Below are 19,628 nucleotides of genomic sequence, written 5' to 3'. Positions count from 1 at the left end.
TAGCACACTCTGTTACATTATGATGACTATCTTTGGATTTATTACCACATTCTCATTTTGTATTCATTTCACTTTCTTTTTCTTTGCTTTTTTTTCCTCCTGTCTTGTCTTCCGTTTTATTGATCGAATTGATTGAGTTTTCTTTAGTTTACTCACTTTTCTAAACAATTCTACTGATTTAAAATTTATACCTTCTGTTTCAATTCTTAGTGATTACCCTTAAAATATTAACATTTATAGTTAATATCAGAGCTTAGTTAATATCTCCCCCTTCTTTTCCAGATCTTAAACAAACAGAAGAAAACATTTTAACTCTCAAATTCCCCACATATAAACTATGTATTACTGTCTGGTATTTTTAAATTCCCTCTTATTTTAAATTGTCTTCTGATTAGTCATCATTGTCACTGCTTTTATAGTTATCATCTAATTCAATTTACCAAAATATTTTACCAATGTTTTCTCTTATTGCTTGCTTTCTGTATCCCAGGCTTTCCTTTTGGGCTCAATTTCTGTCTTGAGGAAGCACATTCTTTAGGAGTTCTTTCACCAAAGGTCTGTGGGTAAAATTTTCTACATATTTGTATATCACTGTCACTCCATTTCCCTTATGCTTTTGAGTAATAATTTTATCAGCTAGAGAATTCTAAATTGACATTATTGATACTAACATTTCAAAGTGACTATTCCATTATCTTTGGTCATCTGCTGCTGTTGATTAGAAGTCTGCAGTCAGTCTCATTATCACAGATTTTTTTGTCTCTCTAGTTAACGTTTTCTTTTTTCAGTTGATATTTGCATCATTGCATTGTGTCAAGGTGGGTTTTGTTTTTGGATATCTTGTTCAGGATTTGGTGTGCATTTTAACCTGAAGACCCAAATCCTTCAATTCTGGAAATTTGTCAGCCCTTATGTATTCAAATATTACTTACCCCAGCCTCTACTCCATGCATTCTCCTCTGTTTTATCCTTCTAGCGTTCCTATTAGATGTGGGCTGGAGTTTCTCATTTTATCCTCCATGTCTTCATTTTTCTTTGGTATTTTCCATCTTTTTACTTCTCTTTGCTAGTCTTGGGTAATTTCCTCATATTTATTACCTGATTCTCTAATTCTCTTTGCAATTATATTCAGTCTACTCTTTAATATGTCCATTGACTTTTTATTTATTTGCATTTCTAGAATGTTCATTATTTTTCAGATTTACACATTCTTTCTTCATAATATCTTACTTTAGCTTAGAGTCTAGTCTTTCTTTGTCTTTTTAAACATTTTAAACACATTTATTTAGAAGTGGGTTTCAAGTTCTATTATCTAGAGTTGCTGATGTGTAAATTCTCGCCTTTGTTGCCTTTGCTGAGTCATATTTGTGGTGGCTTGTTTCCTTGCAAGCTTTATGTTTTGCTGTGAGCTTCTCTTCAGTGAGACTTGTTCCACATGGAAGTAGTTCATGCCCTATGGAGCCACCTATCTAGAGAGGTCTTACTTTTGACTCTGCCAGGAATCTATAGGTTTACTTGGCTCACTCATATTCTGGCAGCTGATGCTGGAAGACTCAAAACAGCTGAGGGCTATCATAACTGAGAAGCCTTGGGTATCTCTCCCTATCTCCAAGAGCCCTCCCCACAACTCCTCCCAGCATCATAGCTTTGAAGTAGCTGAACTGACTTCTTACATCTAGGATCAGGATTCCTATGGTGTATGTCAAGAGTGAGAGCTAAGTGAAAGCTCTATCCTTTTTATAAAGTCACCTCAGAAGTCACATAGCATCACTTCCACCAAATGAATTGGTTGAAACTGTAAAACACACACATACACACAAAACAAACAAACAAACAAACAAAACCTACCTAGTCCAGACTGAAGAGTATAGAACATAGACCCTCACCTATCAGGGGGAGAAGTCAGGAACATTGTAAGAAGTACATGTGGAATGAGCTATGTATGCTCATGCTGCCATCTTTGGAACAATCCAATACAGCATTGGTGTATCTCAGTAGGTTTTGGTATTGATGCTCCTGGGGATTCAGAGGTCCGTTATCAGCACAGTCTGCAAGCATAGAAGGATATTCCTTCCCTCTGACACAACACCTGGAGACCATGGATTCTCTCCAGTGGGGAATGTAACCTACTGACATACAGGCATAGAATCCTCACACTGGAAAAGCAAAGAGCTGCAGCATTCCACTGCCCAGCCAGAGCTTTTATGGAGCATATATTGGAGTCTAACAAACCTTCTCATAGAAATAATCTGATAAAGACTTTCTAATTGAGGATTGCACTTGAAGCAGGTTCATAAGCAGATGGCATCTTAGTACTAATGCACCTGAAGCAAGAAATGGACATTTTAGCCCCCATTTTACTTTATGAAAGTAATCTGAAGCACACACAAAGAGGATTCATAACAAACCACACTATTCTCTAGCCTCATTGGCTACGTTATCCCTGCTGTCTTTAGTGAGAATGGCCTTCATGGTTCTTCATGTAGCCAAGTGTGCAGTGATATTCTCGATTTCTTACAGACCACAACTCAGGTGTGCAAATTCTACAAATGATCTTATCTTTCTCTCCTGCCCTCATCCCATTTAATACAAAGAGAAAAAAAAACCTTTTAAATTATTTAAAATATATTGGCCACCTGGGCAGTGGCTCACACTTGTAATCCCAGCACTTTGGGAGGCCAAGGTGGGAGGACTGCTTGAGGCCAGGAGTTCACCAGTCTGGGCAGTGTGGCAAAAACTACTGTCTCCTAAAAATGTTTAAAAATTAGCAGAGTGTGGTGGCAGGTGGCTGCAGTCCCAGCTACTTGGTAGGCTGAGGCAGGAGGATCACTTAAGCCCAGCAGGTTGAAGCTGCAGTGAGGCCTGATGGCACCACTACACTGCAGCCTGGGAAAGTGGTTAGTGATTAGTGATGGACAGTAGGATTCCATAATCCTCATGTGTTTTTTCCTTTCTTGTTTTTGTTTGACATGTGGTAGGATTTTTTTATATTCTTTGTTTTCCCACAATAAACATTTTTTGCTTATGAGAGAAGAAAATTATTAATAAATGCTCATAATTAGGTTAACAAAAAATCAATGTAGAACACAATTATGAAAATATAAATCCCTAAATAAAGAAAAAATGTATTTGGGGCCTGAGAATGAGGTAGCAATGGGCAGAGGAGAAGGCAAAATAACAGGGGCATAGGCTTCTCTCTGCTAGGGCAGCAGTCCCCAATCTTTTTGGCACCAGGGACCAGTTTCATGGAAGACAGTTTTTCCACAAGTTATCCACGGACAATGGCGTGGGGGATAGTTTTGGGATGAAACTCTTCTATGTCAGATCATCAAGCATTAGGTTCTCATAAGGAGTGTGCAACTAGATCCCTCACGTGCACAGTTCACAATAGGGTTTGCGCTCCTATGAGAACCTAATGCTGCCGCTGATCTGACAGGAGGCAGAGTGCAGGTGGTAATGATCACACACCCACCCCCGCCACACACACACACACCTCCTGCTGTGCAGCTCAGGTTCTAATAGGTCATGGACCAGTACCCGTCCTCAACCCAGGGGTTGGGGACCCCTGTTCTAGGCTGGGCAAGGGTGAAAATTGGATCTAGGGTTAAGATATGATGTGACAGGTTTAGTTGTGATTCAAGCAACAGCAAAATGTTGGGTTACTGCAGGGGGTTACAGCCAGGCACGATTGGCTCACGCCTGTAATCCCAGCACTTTGGGAGGCCGAGGCAGGCAGATCGCCCAAGGTCAGGAGTTTGAAACCAGCCTGGGTAACATGGTGAAACCCTGTCTCTACTAAAAATACAAAAATTAGCTGGGTGTGATGGTGGGCATCTGTAATCCCAGCTATTCAGGAGGCTGAGACAGGAAAATCACTTGACCCCAGGAGATGGAGGCTGCAGTGAGCCAGGATCGTGCCACTGCACTCCAGCCTAGGCAACAGAGCGAGACTGCGTCTAAAAAAAACTGGGGTTCCCACCAAGCAAGCAGAGCAAAGGATGGGGAATGTAGCTCTCGTGATCCCTGAGATTACATTCAGCAGACATCATCTGGGCAGTGGTGAAGCCCCAGCCGCGTTAAAGGACTATGTCCTAGATTGTAGCTGGGGGGCTGTCAAGAACTCAATAGCATGAATCAAGCCCAGGTGAAGCGCTGAGAACTGGGGCAATGGGAATGAAGGAATCGCCAAGGCAAGCAGCTCAGGACCAAGCTGGGTGCCCATCAGCAGAAAAGGAATCGGGAGTCAAGGAGGCTGGAGAGCACAGTGGGAGCAGTGGCCAGTTCTTGGCCTTCGACAACAGGGGCAGGGAACTTCAGCAAAAGCACGCCAGGTTAAGGGACTAACCTGAAGCAAGAAATGCAGCAATGTTTACGCAGTGGTTTTCTCAAAGAGGGTTAGGAGCACTTTTCTTTTGGAAAACTACGCAAGGAAGGAATCATGGCAAGAAGAGTGAGGGTTGGCACTTTGTCACCAAGGTACACGAGCTACACTAGCGCTTAGTGAAAAGAGCATGGAATTGCTGTTAAAGAGAACAGTGCTAGAACTCCTGTTCTTCTGCTTATTAACCTCGGGACTTTGGGCAAGTTGCTTCTTCCATTTTATTTTATTTAACTTTATTTATTTATTTGTATTTTTATTTTTTGAGATAGAGTCTCGCTCTGTCACCCAGGCTAGAGTGCAGTGGTGCAATCTCAGCTCACTGCAACCTCCGCCTCCTGGGTTCAAGCGATTCTCCTGCCTCAGCCTCCCAAGTAGCTGGGACTACAGGTGTGCACCACCATGCCCGGCTAATTTTTGTATTTTTAGTAGAGATGAGGTTTCACCATATTGGCCAGGCTGGTCTCGAACTCTTAACCTCAGGTGATCCACCCACCTTGGCCTCCCAAAGTGCTGGGATCACAGGCGTGAGCCACTGCACCCAGCTGTTTCTCCCATTTTAAAACAAGCATTATAATACCAATTTCTTGGTACCCTTGGAGGGCGAAACGAAAGACTGTACTAAAAATGTCTGGCATGATATAAGAGTTCTTTACACACATAAAAGTCCCAGCTGAAAAGGAAAAGAAATGGGAGGATTATTACTTTTATGTCACACAAATTACTTGGGGAGCATTGCCTCTCATTATTAATGCAAGAAGTCATGTACTTTTAGTGGCTATTAGAATTAGAAAACCATAGGTTTTTAAAAATTTTGCACATAACAGTTTTTTAAAGCTCTCTTTTAAATGAGTGACACTTTAGTTTTAATCATCAGAACAACCATATGAGGAGATTATCATTATCCCCATTTTATAGATGACGAGACCAAGGGTCAGGAATTAAGCAATTTGTCCAAGATTAGAGCACTCTTATGGAAATGGAGCTAAGATGTGGAGTTCTGAGCGCACAGAAGTCCCCTCACAGGTTAATTTCTTTACCAATAAAAAGGGGCAGAAGACGAATCAGGAAATCACCGTGTAAAGGGAGGAGTGGGAAGGAGAATGGACTACACTTGAGGAACTCGGGTGGTGAAGTTGTGGAGGGAGGTTATTATTGTCTTGCAACACAGGGAAACAAACGTGTTTAGGCAAGTGTGGAGGGGGGGGATAAAAAGACACATTCCAAAGAGAGGACTGATCGATGGGGAACGGTCTGGTGTGCGGATTGAGGAATAAGACTTGGAGAACTCTGTCTTTTCGGAGCCAAGAATAAAGGACACAAGGAAGAGAAACGCACGGCAAATGTTAACTGTTGTTATGACCTGGACTGGAATCCAGAGCTAAAGTGTGTTTTCTTTCCTGTTGCCCCAGGATACAGCAGCTGCCCTCAGTACAAAGGTCTTAAACAGGCTGGGTCCAGTCTGTCCCTCCCTTTTACCAGCCTCTTGCCTACATGACACCCCCTTTCCTAGACACTTCTTCATTTGCTTTCTTTTGACCCTGCTTCCTGCACCTTCTCACCCACCGGAGACCCAGCAAATCATCCTGAGGTGCCCCTTTCTCTCCTCCATCTCTCTGCCTTTTTAGCCCAGGAGGAGCCTGGAAAGCCACAGGCAGATGATGGGCTAGGACTTCAGGAGCCTGGCCTGGCCTGGCCTGGGCTGGTGTTACCTCCTGTGTCATGCCTGTGCCACAAATGGGTTCCAGCTGTACCTGAGCCCAGAACAAACTGCATGCCGTTCTGTCTGCCCAGTCCTGCCTGGCCCTTATGCAACCCCCAACCCCGTGGGTGCTCACACAGATCATGCACCCAGTGAGGCTGATGGCAGACTGGGGTTTCCATCGGTGACTGCTGGAGAAGACAGTGAAGAATGTGAGGGCTAGAAGGGTGGGGTTGTTTGGGTTTCATGTCCGCGGTAGAAAGTGCACTGCACTGTCACAGAGGACACTATAGTGCTGCCAACTTGGCTGTGAAAACCATTTCAGCACACATGTGCCTTGTCATCAAGAAAGTACCTCAACATCTTAAAGTTTCATTTCTTTACCAATAAAAAGAACACCTACTCCATGTAAATCATTAACTTTGACTCGTGCGGAAAATTAAACAGTCCTCATAAGCTTGGCGTCTCTGGTCAGAAGGCATGGAACTTTTAGAACTTTACAAATTGTCAAACTGAAGTTAAAGTTCAGTTTATTTAATATTTTATTTCATACTCAATGTTCATTTAATGTTTTACTTATCACTGTAATTTTAAAAAATGTGTTAAAGGGAAGTGTGTTTTTAATTTACTGTTTACAAAGTCATATTATTCAATGTATTCATTCAATAAATATGTATTGAGTAACTACTATACCTGAGGTTTGCTACCAGGGAGACATGTGCACCAGCAGCTGTACTTTTCCAACAGGGTGTTATAAGTGCTGTGATGCAGGGAGTACCAGGGCATGGAAGAGGGATGTCTAATCCGACCTTGGATAGTTAGGAAGGCTTCCTGGAGGAAGTGACATTTAAAGTGAGACCTAACTCTCATTCATTAACTAGACCAAGATGCCTAGGGAAAGGAATGGAGGAAGAAAAGTATTCCTAGAAGGGGGGAAAAAAACTAATTTTTTATTAAGTCCAAGAAACAAAAGAGAGCTCTGCTGGTTCTTTCAGGTTTTGAAAAGAATTGTGATATAATTGTTAACTACAGTATGACGTGGGGAATAAGAGATGAGACTGAAGAAATGAACAAAGAATGGATCATGAAGGGCTTAATTCAGCAGCAAAGACTTTCTGTGTTCACATCTTTTAACATAATATAATAGCAAGCAGTGAGCTCATCATTTGATTGATTAATTAATTAATCCTTATAACTCCTAGAAGCAAGAGAGGTTCGATTATAACAACTTATTATATTCCATCGTTAATACCCTGATATTATGCCTTCAAAACTAGAGTGCACAGGTGCCGTTTTAAAAGATCGATTTTTCTCCTCTTTATTTCTTTCTTTTCTTTCTTTTTTTTTTTTTTTTTTTGGAGTGGAGTGGGTAAGCATAAGAGTGATGATTGAATAGAAGGATGAATTTTGAATGAACTTAGAAATCCTCTGACTAACCAGTTTGGCATCTTAAAAGATCTAGAAATGAACAGTTTCCTCCAGGGTGGAGCAAAGAATACAAGCTGGAGCAGGCTTTAGCCTTCAGGACAGGGTGGGGGTGTGGGTTGGAAACCTATTTCAAATATAGGGTTCTTAACTATTTAGTGTTTAAAGCACTGCTTTGGATAAAGAAATCAAAATGGGCCAGGAGCGGTGGTCCTGCAATCCAGCACTTTGGGAGGCCGAGGTGGGCAGATCGCTGGAACTCAGGAGTTCAAGACCAGCCTGGGCAACATGGCAAAACTCTGTCTCCACTAAAAATACAGAAATGAGTGGGGTGTGGTAGAGTGCACCTGTGGTCCCAGCTACTCAGGAGGCTGAGGTGGGAGGATTGCTTGAGGCTGGGAGGTGGAGGCTGTAGTGACCCGATCACACCACTGCACTCCAGCCTGGGCAGCGAAGCAAGAGCCTGTCTCACACACACACCAAAAAAAAAAAAAAAAAAGAAAGAAAAAGAAAAAAATCAAAGTGAATAAACAATTTTACAGGTTCAGCTGGCCTATTATTAGAATATGATACTCTTGCCTCACAGTCGGAAACACGTGCTATCTATGACCAGACATCATATGAATATACCTGCAAAGTGAACTTTCCTAAGGAGAATTTCCTGTTGGAATCAGCCAGTGACTAGATCACAGACTTAGTCATGTTGTTTAATTTGTTTAAGCGTATGATTAACAAGATTAAAAGCTTTCCAAAAGCTAGGCTTGAAGGTAAAGGGTCATTAGCATAACACCTATACCAAAAAAGAAATGAAGTGATTTATGAAATTAATAGTCTAATGGTTTCTTGTCAGTATGAAAGATAACTATAACTTGATTTTCTTAGTGAATAGAGAGAAAAACAGATTGTGACAAAATACTTGGATGGTACCCTGCCATGGCCAGCCCTGCCCAAAAGTTCTTCAGAGATAAAGAAAGTGCAAGCAGAAAGAGGCAATGTGAAGGACTCGGAGGAAGGAATAGGAAAAAAATTATTAAAAAATGAGTGTTTTGAAATTGCAAACTTCAAGTATGATTCTTATGCAAATATTATTTAAACAAGAACAGTTTTGCTCCTCCCTATATAAGATTATATGGAAATTAGAATTGTTGATTTATTTCTAACAATATGATAAAGAAGGAATTCACTTAGATGTGATGATAGATCAGTCTTCAGGGAGTGGATTAGCAAATTTTCTGAATAAACCTAAATGTTTCAACTCAAAAAACCAAAAAAAGAAGCAGCAGCGTGCCTCTGGTGCAGTCGCTTGCTGAGCTGAGCTGGGCTAGAGACAGGCCTTTCTTGCCCATTTTCCCTTGAAAAACAAACTGGCCTTTCCTTGCCTTCTTTCCTTACTATTGAATGGTGAGGAAAGAGCAGTCCAAAGAATACAGTCACTGACTACACTTCCCCACTCCCCACCCTCTGCGGGAGTCACTTATAATCCAGCTTCTGTTCTTCCCCCATCATAGAAACCTGTCTGGCCAAGGTCACTAGCATCCTCCATGTTGCCAAATCCAATGGACAATTTTCAGTCCTCATCTACCTTAACCTTTCAACAATAGTCGACCTTTCAACACAGTTGACCATTCCTGACTTTTTGAAATGCGTCCTTCTTTTGGCTTCTGTGTTTACAAAGAGCCATACTATTAGACTCCTTGAGTTTTCTTCCCACCTCACTGACCATGCCTCAGACTCCTTTGCTGGCTTCTCCTCTTCTGCCCAATCTCTGACTGTTGATGTGTCCCAGAGATCCATTTCAGGGCCTTTTTTCTTCTCTATCTATACCTCCTCCCAGGTACTCTCAGTCAATGTCATGGCTTTCCCTTCCAACTAGATGCTGATAATGAGGTAAGAGGCAGGACTTGACTCCAGAGGCAGGGCTCAGACACTGGACCAGACTGAGAACTAGCCAAAACTGGACCAGGGCAAAAGCAGTTTTTAATCAGACATGCCCATCAGTGTGCTGTGTCAATTTACCATTGCCATGGTAACACCTGAGTGTTACTGCCCCTTTCCATGGCAATGACCCAAAAGTACTACCCCTTCCCTAGAAATTTCTGCATAAACCACCCCTTAACGTACATGCAATTAAAAGTTAGTATAGATATGACTGCAAACATTCCCTGAGCTGCTACTTTCTGTCTGGGGGTAGCCCTGTTCTCCAGGAGCAGTCATAGAGCTGTAACATGTCCAGGGTGTAACGCTCCTGCTTCAGTAAAGTTTTCTTCTACCTCTGGCTTGCCCTTGAATTCTGTCCTGGGCAAAGCCAAGAATCTTCATGGACTAAGTTCCATTTTGGGGCTTTCCTGCCCTGCACAATGACATCTGTATTTATATTTCCAAACCCGAATCTTCCTTTACACTCAATTCTCATATATCCACCTGCAAACTTAAACTTATCTTAAGCTTAATATACTCTAAATAGATTTTCCCTACAACCTACTTCTCTATTTCCTATGCCAATAAAAATATCAATATTTACACAGAAGCTCAAGTCAAAGACCTAGAATGAGTTCCCTTTTATCCTCAACTCCCATATCCCATTCATTAGCAAAATCAAATCCATCCACTTTACATCCAAAGTGTATCTATCCGCCTGTAGCTCTTTCTACTTCCACCTTAGTGCGAGTCGCCATGATCTCTTACCCGGACTATTGCATCAATCTCCTAACTGGTCTTCCTGCTTCCACTATCGCCCCTCCTGTACAATCCATGTTCACCATGGCAGACCGAGTGATTTTTGCAAAGCGTAAATCAGACCATGTCAGTTGTCTGCTTAACATTTACTAATGGCTTCATATACCACTCGGAGGATATCTGAAATTCTTGCAGACATTCTAAAATTCGTAAGGTCCTTTATGATCTGTCCTCTGCCTACTTCCTTGATCTCATGTCACACCACTCTCCATTCTCTATACCCCAGCCACATTGTCCTTTATGTTCCCAAATATACCGAGCATCTTCCAGCCTTGGAGACTTTGCACAGCGGTTCTCTTTGCCTGTGATGCTCCTTCACTGATCTCTGCATGGCTGGCTCCTTTTCACTCAGTGTCATCTCCCCAAAGAGGCTGTGCCTGCACTTCAACTACAGTAGCCCCCCAGTCATTCTCTATCACTTCAACCTGTTTTATACTCTTCATAGCACTTATCACTGTCTCTTATCTTCTTTTTTTACTTGTTCATTGGTTTACTAACTGCCTTCTTGATAGAAGGGAAGCATCATATATGTAGGGACTTGATCTTATTCACTGCTTTATTACCAGGACTTCAGTGCCTGAAACATAGTAGATGCTCAATAAATTATTGTGGCATGAGTACTTGGTCCCAATGTCAAAAAGCTAACATTTATGTAACACCTGCCATAAGCCAAAGACTGTTACAAGAACTTTACACATTTTCCTTTATTTAAACCTCAAAGCAACCCTAGAGCTTGGTATTATTTTTTGTATATTTTACAGATGAGAAAAACGCAGCACTGAGAGGTTACACACTCAGTAAATGGCAGAGTTGGAGTTTCAACCCAGGCAGCCTAGCCCTGAAGTCCATGCTTTTCAATACTATATTACACTGCTTGCTTTGAGCTGCCCACCTTTGTCCTTCTTGGGTCAGGAAAGGATCCTCAGGCCTGTCAACCTGAATACCAACGAGAGAAAGAGAATCTCAAGGGGGAGCAGAAAGAGCCTAAGACTGTGTTAAAGAACAACCCATCTGGGTTTGGTTTGGTTAGTTAGACCTATGGCTTTTGCTTGTCTTGGCAGAACACTCCAGCCACTCTGATTGTGCTTTAATAACACATCCCGAATGCAGAGTGCATGTGAGTGTGTGTGTGTTCATCCCCACCACACCACACCCCCAGGGAGCAGAGGAAGAAAGGAGAACAAGGGCCAGCATTCCTCTGGTTTTTGATCAGCCACACAGTGGTCAACTGGAAGGGAGGAGATCAGTGCAACATACAAAGAACCCTGCCTACGTTTTTAAGAGGCTGGGGCCTAGCAGTACCTTCAACCCTTGAGGGTCCTTTCAGGGCCAATGGCATGGGATGCCTTGGTCCATTTGGGCTGCTGTAACAAAATACCATAAACTTGGTGGCTTCTAAACAACAGAAATTTACTTCTCATACCTGTGGAGGATGGGAAGTCCAAGACCAAAGCACCAGAAGATTTAGTGTTGGTGACAGTCCACTTCTTCATACAGCAAAGGAGCAACAGAGCTCCCTCGGGCCTCGTTTATAAGGGCACTAATCCCATTCATGAGAGCTCCACCTTCATGACCTAACCACCTCCCAACAGCCCCATCTCCTAATACCATCACATTGGTGAATAAATGTAAGCATATGAATTTCAGAGGAACACAAACATTCAGACCATAGCAAGGAGGCTCAATGCCTTGAGGTCCTCACATGATTTTGTTATGTCCCTCTAGCCACACAGTGTTCAGGGAATCCTTTTCATCCTTCCCCAAACCGAGGATATATTGTCAACAGATATTACAGTTTATTATCGGAGCTCTTCCCTCTGCCTCTGTTAACCACGTTGACTCCAGTCCCTAGCCCTGACCATAGAACATTAAACCCTCCTGCTATTTCCAGTCCTCACTGTGAAAAGCAATTCGATGTGGATGCACATGGCTCTTTCCTGACCTCTAAGATCTCAAGCCACCATCTCTCTCACTTTGAGCTTCTGTGGTCCTGTCTAAAGGTAAGACTGTTTCCTGGGCAACTGCTGTCTGCATTTGTAACGCCCTGTGTTGCTCTGCTGGCCAACGAGATATCCCCTATTTCTGTACCAACCTGATAAGCCAAGGCCTTTCTGGCACAGAGTTTTTCTTTAGCAGTGTTGTTGATGTTTGGTTTTTGGATGATCTAAATTTAGTTTTACCTCTGCCCAAGAAGAAATTATGGCAGATCCACCTGTACCTTTGTATCCGTTCACTGACGGACTTCACTACTCTGAGACTCTGACATCCCTAGCCGCAATCTAGGCTTCTCTAGTATCCACGGGGACATCTATGAGGCCTGCTGTCAAACCTCACAGACCACTACGACTAGCCTTTTTGTTTATCTCTCTACCTTCCCTGCTGGCTTACAGACAGCAGAGGGCTGTAACTAGAACCGACCTGGGAGCCTGGGGCAGAGAGTCCAGAGGGACTGTGAACAGGCCATGGACATTCTCACAGTGGAACACTATCTTGGATCCATTTTTGATTGTAGATTGGCTCTAAGATGTTGGCAAAGACAAGAAAACAGTAAGAAGTATTTTTAAAAATGAGTGTGATCGGCTGGGCGCGGTGGCTCACGTCTGTAATCCCAGCACTTTGGAAGGCCGAGGTGGGTGGATCACAAGGTCGGGAGATCGAGACCACCCTGGCTAACACGATGCAACCCGTCTCTACTTAAAAAAATACAAAAAATTAGCCGGGCGTGGTGGCGGGTGCCTATAGTCCCAGCTACTCAGGAGGCTGAGGCAGGAGAATGGCGTGAACCCAGGAGGCGGAGCTTGCAGTGAACCGAGATTGCGCCACTGCACCCCAGCCTGGGCGACAGAGCAAGACTTAGTCTCAAAAAACAAAAAAGGAAAAGAAAAAAAGAAAACTGTTCTTAATTTGTGTGTGAATGTATAAGTGGCTTTACCAGTTGTTAGAAGAAACACAGAAACAATCTGCCTTAACTCCGTTTTACTATGTTTTCTATTCTCTGTTTGACTTCTGTATGTCAATTCAATAAATTAACTCAGTAGGTACAGTTTGCCAACAGGTGTTATTGATACATAACTAACTCTAATTTTAGGATTTATTGAAATGATTTTAAAGGCCGTCTTCAACAAACATAACAATTTTATACAACTGGTAGTTTCGTGCCACTAATCCAGGTATGAAGATCCAGAAAATGATGATTGAATCTGATTTTGGACTTCCTTCAGAGAAACAGTCCAAAAATCAGTTCAATAGACACCCTCAAAAAGCGTGTAATAAAGTTCAACATTTATTCTCAATAAAAACTATGCATAAGCTAGGAAAAGAGAGACAATTTCCCAAGTTGAAAACGAGTATTAATCAGAACCAACAGCAAGTATCATCCTTAACATTTGTACATTAAAGCTGAGGAGACAACACAAAGGCCTTCTATTACTGCTGCAGATTATTTTTACAAGAAGCAATAGCAACAAGCTGTACTTTTAAAAAATGCTATTCACACATTATTTTTACAAGAAGCAATAGCAACAAGCTGTACTTTTAAAAAATGCATTCATAGGCCGGGCGCGGTGGCTCAAGCCTGTAATCCCAGCACTTTGGGAGGCCGAGACAGGTGGATCATGAGGTCAGGAGATCGAGACCATCCTGGCTAACACGGTGAAACCCCCTCTCTACTAAAAAATACAAAAAAACTAACCGGGTGAGGTGGCGGGCGCCTGTAGTCCCAGCTACTGGGGAGGCTGAGGCAGGAGAATGGCGTAAACCCGGAAGGCGGAGCTTGCAGTGAGCTGAGATCCGGCCACTGCACTCCAGCCTGGGAGACAGAGCGAGACTCCGTCTCAAAAAAAAAAAAAAAAAAAAGCATTCATAATAGCAGCAAAAATATAAAATATCTTGGTTAAATAGAAATATAAGACCTACGTGAAGAAAACTGTAAAACTTTGCTAAAGGACATTCAAAATATGTATCTTATTCCTAGATAGAAAGATTTAATATTATACATACATAAAATTTCCCCAAATTGAGCTATCAAATCAATGCAATTCCTAAAATCGCAATGATTATATACATCCATAGATGTCTCTAATATCTTTAAAAGCAAGTTATAGGATAATATGTGCAGTAGAATGCCATATTAAAAACAAACAACAAAAAAAAACTGTGCGCATTCATATATACATGTATATAAAAAGGTTTGGAAGGTTACACAGTAAACTATTTGCAGGGTTTGATTAGTTGAAGAAAATAATTATAACATCTGTCAATATAATCAATGGAACCACATCTATATATCTATACATAATCTGTGTAACTATTTATATGATACACATATATAATTGTCAATATAACCAAATATTGATTCAAAATATTATGTACCCAAATTTATCCAATTGTCATTACATAATATATAGAAAAGTGGAAGCTGCTTAAGAATTTCTTGTATTTTAAAGTTTGTACTTTTTGAATATTCTGAGGATTATTTAGCTAATCTAATACATTATAGGCAAACAAGTAAGTTTTAGGCTACTAATTGGAGAAAAGACCATCACTGTCATGATGATAAAAACAATCAGAGCATCATCATCTTTGTCATCTCGTTTATTATTTTTGTTTTGTTTTGATGTGAAGACAAAGAAGAAATAGGACTGAGCATAAGTTAGGGCATTTTCTCTGACATAAGTGAACATTTATTTTTAAATTTTTTTCCAGTTTTATTGCAGAATAATTTATAAAATATTAAATATATTCAAGGTTTACGATGGGATAATCTCATGTACATGTATTGTACATATACATTGTGTAGTTACTATTTTGATTTTGGTTTTGTTTTGGTTTTGGTTTTGGTTTTTTGTGAGACAGGATTTCTCTCCTGTCGCCCAGGCTGGTGTGCAGTGGTGCCATCTCTGCTCACTACAACCTCCACCTCCTGGGCTCAAGCAATCCTCCTGCCTCAGCTTCCCAAGTAGCTGGGACTACAGATGTGTGCCACCACCCCCGGCTAATTTTCATATTTTTAGTAGAGACAGGGTTTCACCATATTGGCCAGGCTGGTCTTGAGCTCCTAACCGTGAGTGATCCACCCGTCTCAGCCTCGCAAAGTGCTGGGATTATAGGAGTGAGCCACTGCGCCCAGCCAACAGTTACCATTTTGTGTGTGTAGTGGGGATGGGGGTGAAGACGCTTAGGATCTCCTCTTTTAGTAAATTTCGAGTAAACAATATGATGTTAGCATTATTATTGTTTTTTGAGACCGACTCCCTATGTTGCCCAACCTGGTCTGAAACTCCTGAGCTCAAGTGATTCTCCTGCCTCTGGTTCCTGAGTAGCAGGAATTACAGGCATGTGTTACCACGCCAGGCTTAGTGTTATTAACTATAGTCACCATACTATACATTAGCTCTTCAGAAATTATTCATCTTATAACTGAGCATTTATGTCCTTTGACCATCTCCCCATTTCTCCCACCTCCTCAGCCCCTGGCAACAACCTCTCTCTACTCTCTACTTCTATAAGTTTGACTTTTTTAGATTCCACATATAAGTAATATCATACAGCATTTGTCTTTCTGTGTCTGGCCTATTCACTGATCATATTTTCTTCCTAGTTCATCTATGTTGTCACAGATGGCAGGATTTACTTGTTTTTTTTTATGGTTGAACAATATTTTGTGGTTGAATAAGAAATACATTCTTTGAACTAGTGACCAAAGTGACCAATATATGGTGGTGTTTCTCCTACAGCCAGAATACTACCTCCTATTTTAATTTGCTTGTTTGTTTGTTTGTTTGTTCTGTGAGAAAGAAGATAGGAAAAAGCCATATATAACATTGAGGTATGGAAGCAGAAGTCACTCCTCTCACTACTACATGTAAGAACTCACAAATATTTGCTTCTCATCCTGCAACTTGAGTCTCCGCTGGTTTAAGGCCATAGCTCTCAAGGCAGTGATACTTCCTCTGAAGTCTGTAACAATGCTTCTTCTATTGACGTAAAAGTTGAGACTGTCACCTGGCCATTTTGAGTTCTACTGAATTAGCTTTTAAAGAAGAAATAAACAATATGAGGTGCCTCTTCTATCTTAAGCCCACTGAGAGAGTTGCATGTGTCTTTAAAAGTTCAGCACAACAGAAAATTAAATCCAAGAGAGGTGGTTTAAAATTTAAAGTATTTTTCTTCTAAAAATACCCCTATAGACCTAAAATAACAGATCTCTCTAATTCTATCTGTGAATTGTGTTGCCAGAGAGAAAGAGAAGAAAAATACAGTAGAAAGCACACTGATAGAAATCGTTGAAAACCATTCGTCTTCAGTTAAGAAATCATTGAAAATCATTCGTCTTCTTTCTTGAATATCTAGAGGACTACTCTGAAGTAGCTATTCTAAATAGCTACTTGCCAAATTCTTGAACTATAAAGACATGGGATACTTAATGGAAACAGATGAAGAGGAGAGAGAGAGAGCTGTCCTTCAGAGACTCAATGACTATAAGTTTGTTTGGGTTTTTTTTTTTTTTTTGAGACTGATCTCACTCTGTTGCCAGGCTGGAGTGCAGAGGGCAATTTCGGCTCACTGCAACCTCTGTGTCCTGGATTCAAGCAATTCTCCTGCCTCAGCCTCCCCAGTAGCTGGGACAACAGGCATGCGCCACCACGCCCAACTAATTTGTGTATTTTTAGTAGAGATGGAGTTTCACCATGTTGGCCAGGAGGGTCTCCATCTCTTGACCTCACGGTCCACCCGCCTCGGCCTCCCAAAGTGCTGGGATTACAGGCGTAAGCCACCATGCTCAGCCGACTATAAGATTTTAAAATTCATTCAAGAGGGAACATAAGCAAGTCCTGAGGATAAAATTATCATAGAACTTTTAAAAATGCTTGATTCTCACTACAAACTCATCATAATGCCATTTCACTGGTTTTTTGGATAGTACTTGTTTTGTTTCGGTTGTTGTCTGCTTGTGTTTAAGGCAGAAGGGTCTTTTGCAAATACAGAACCTAAAAGAATATTTCAACACACTCTACATCTACAAAAAGAACTACAAAAGATTGGAACTGTAGAGGGAGACAATAAGTTTACGTGATTTATATGACTATAACAGCAAAGACATAGAAGTACCTTAAATATTATTGTCATGAAATGTAGGAGAAAAAAGTTAACACTATGAAAATTATCTCTGAACAAAATTTAAAGTTTGAATATAATACTAAAAGATAAACAAATCTTAATTTATATTAATGCTTTATACTCAACAGAGAGCTCAATAAACATTAATTTCCTTCCTTCTCTATATCAAAATAATTTGGAAAAACATCAAAAAATAAAGGAGAGATGGAAAAAACTAGACTTTATATAAAAAAAAAGACAGATAGATATTGGAAACTTAGCAGTTTTATTGTCAAACTGGATCAAGAGCTGGTTTTTTGTGTTACCAAAACTGTTTCATCCCAAGCATAACCGGGCCAAAAGGGAGAAATCAAACTTAAAAATCCAAAATAAGGAAAGATCTATAATAACTAATATGAAAAAGTGATTCGAAATGATCATGTACAATTTATACGCTGAATTTTACACCTAAATGAAAATTTTAAATATGACATCATAGAAACATGAAACAAAACTTGAGAATTCTGTTGCTGCAAATCTCAGAAAATCTTTCCCTCCTTATAAGTTTGAGCAAGAGTCAATTACATTGTTTTCTCTTTGTAACGTTAATTACACTGAGGCCTCATCCAACCTGTCAGAAACTTCAGCCAAAGTTTTACCCGGCTCTCTCAAAGTTTTGGGGGTCCCTAGAATGGAGTCCTGTGAAGTCACAATGAGTACAAATTGTTGTGGCCTTTGCTTGTTGCCAGGTTTTGTGTCCAGGGTGGTCACACATGCCTACTGGGCTGAGGCCGTGCTGATGGCAATACCCTTGCTCTTCCAAGGTGCAGATCTTCTTGAAGCTCAGGGCATCATGACAAATTGGCATACACAAGTGAGTGGCTCTGTTCCACCTGAGTCATAGTCTGTTAGAGGAATCCCACAGTAAGATTATCTGGCTGGAGAGGTGTTCCAGAGCTCATTAAGGTTCTTTCAGTTCATGCAGAGCTTTTTCCCCCTCAGTGCACAAACTATCTGTCTTGGTTGCAACTGGTTCGTATTGGGGTCGCCACATTGTGGCCACAGGCTATTTTTTAACTCTTTATCATTATATTTGACTCCTTTTATGGAGGTCTGTCTGTCAGAGGGTCCATATTTTTCTAGTAATTTATCACGTCTCATCACAACTCCTACCCTTAAAATGCACCCACACGTCAGTTCTCCATATGTGCTTATCTGTGTCTACAAACTGGGAGGAAGTAAAATTTTTCTCCTCCAGGAGGCTCCTCGCTGTCACACGTATCAGTGATGTAGGTAGGGGTGGGCAGGGACAGTAAGCACCACCTAACTCCATCTACCCAACAAATGTAAATTTCAGCCATGATCTAGCTGATAGGCCCTGTGTGTTAGTTAGGGTCCAATAGGGGACACAGAAACAAGTCTCGTAATTCAGCAGACATAACTTAATATAAGGATAAAATGCATCTGAGACTGCTTGATATGTTCTAAAACACCACACACAATAGAAACCACTGTCAGTAAAGTTGCTAATGGACTCCTAAATGCAACTGCACTGGACACACCTAATTTCTTTGTGATATTTAAAGCCATTGGACATTTCTTCCTCCTGAAACTGTCCCTGATAAGCTTCTCTGAGACTTTTTTATTTCCCTACCTGTCCAAACATAGCGTCGCAGGCTTTTTGCAAGCTTTCCTACCTAACTTATCACATGATAAATATTTACTGAATAAACTACATTAGCATTGATTATCAGAAAGATTTGCAATTTGACATAAAGTATCATTTTTCTTATTTTTCTCTGATCTGTCACCAAAAAATCCTTATATTATCAACGTTTAAGCACTTTATCCCAGAGAGTTCATTCAATATTGTTATTCTATTTTTCTGAAAAGGAAACCCAGGACTGGAAGTGAAGTCGTGCATTTAAGCTACCCAGTGAGTTAAAATCAAAGATCCAGTGGCATTTGTATAAGCCCAACTCTGAGTGCTGGTTCTGAGAGCTGGTCTGAGACAATAGTGCCTCTTCGAATAATAGGCAAATAAAAATTCCCGGGGAAGTGACAAAATATCAGTAGGCATTGTTTCTTGTTTCCTTGTTTCTGTTTTAATTTGCTTGTTTGTTTGTTTGTTCTGTGAGAAAGAAGTTAGGAAAAAGCCATATATAACATGCATATTTCTATTTTGTCCATTTCTGTCCTCTGTCCCAATAGCATGTTTAGAATTTGAAAAGCAGTTTTCATTTAAGTAGGTTTAACTTACTGAATTTATAATATGACAAAATTATTAAT

This window comes from Macaca fascicularis, chromosome 17 (assembly GCF_037993035.2).
Source record: "Macaca fascicularis isolate 582-1 chromosome 17, T2T-MFA8v1.1".
In the NCBI taxonomy this organism is placed as follows: domain Eukaryota; kingdom Metazoa; phylum Chordata; class Mammalia; order Primates; family Cercopithecidae; genus Macaca; species Macaca fascicularis.
This window is presented reverse-complemented; position numbering follows the sequence as displayed.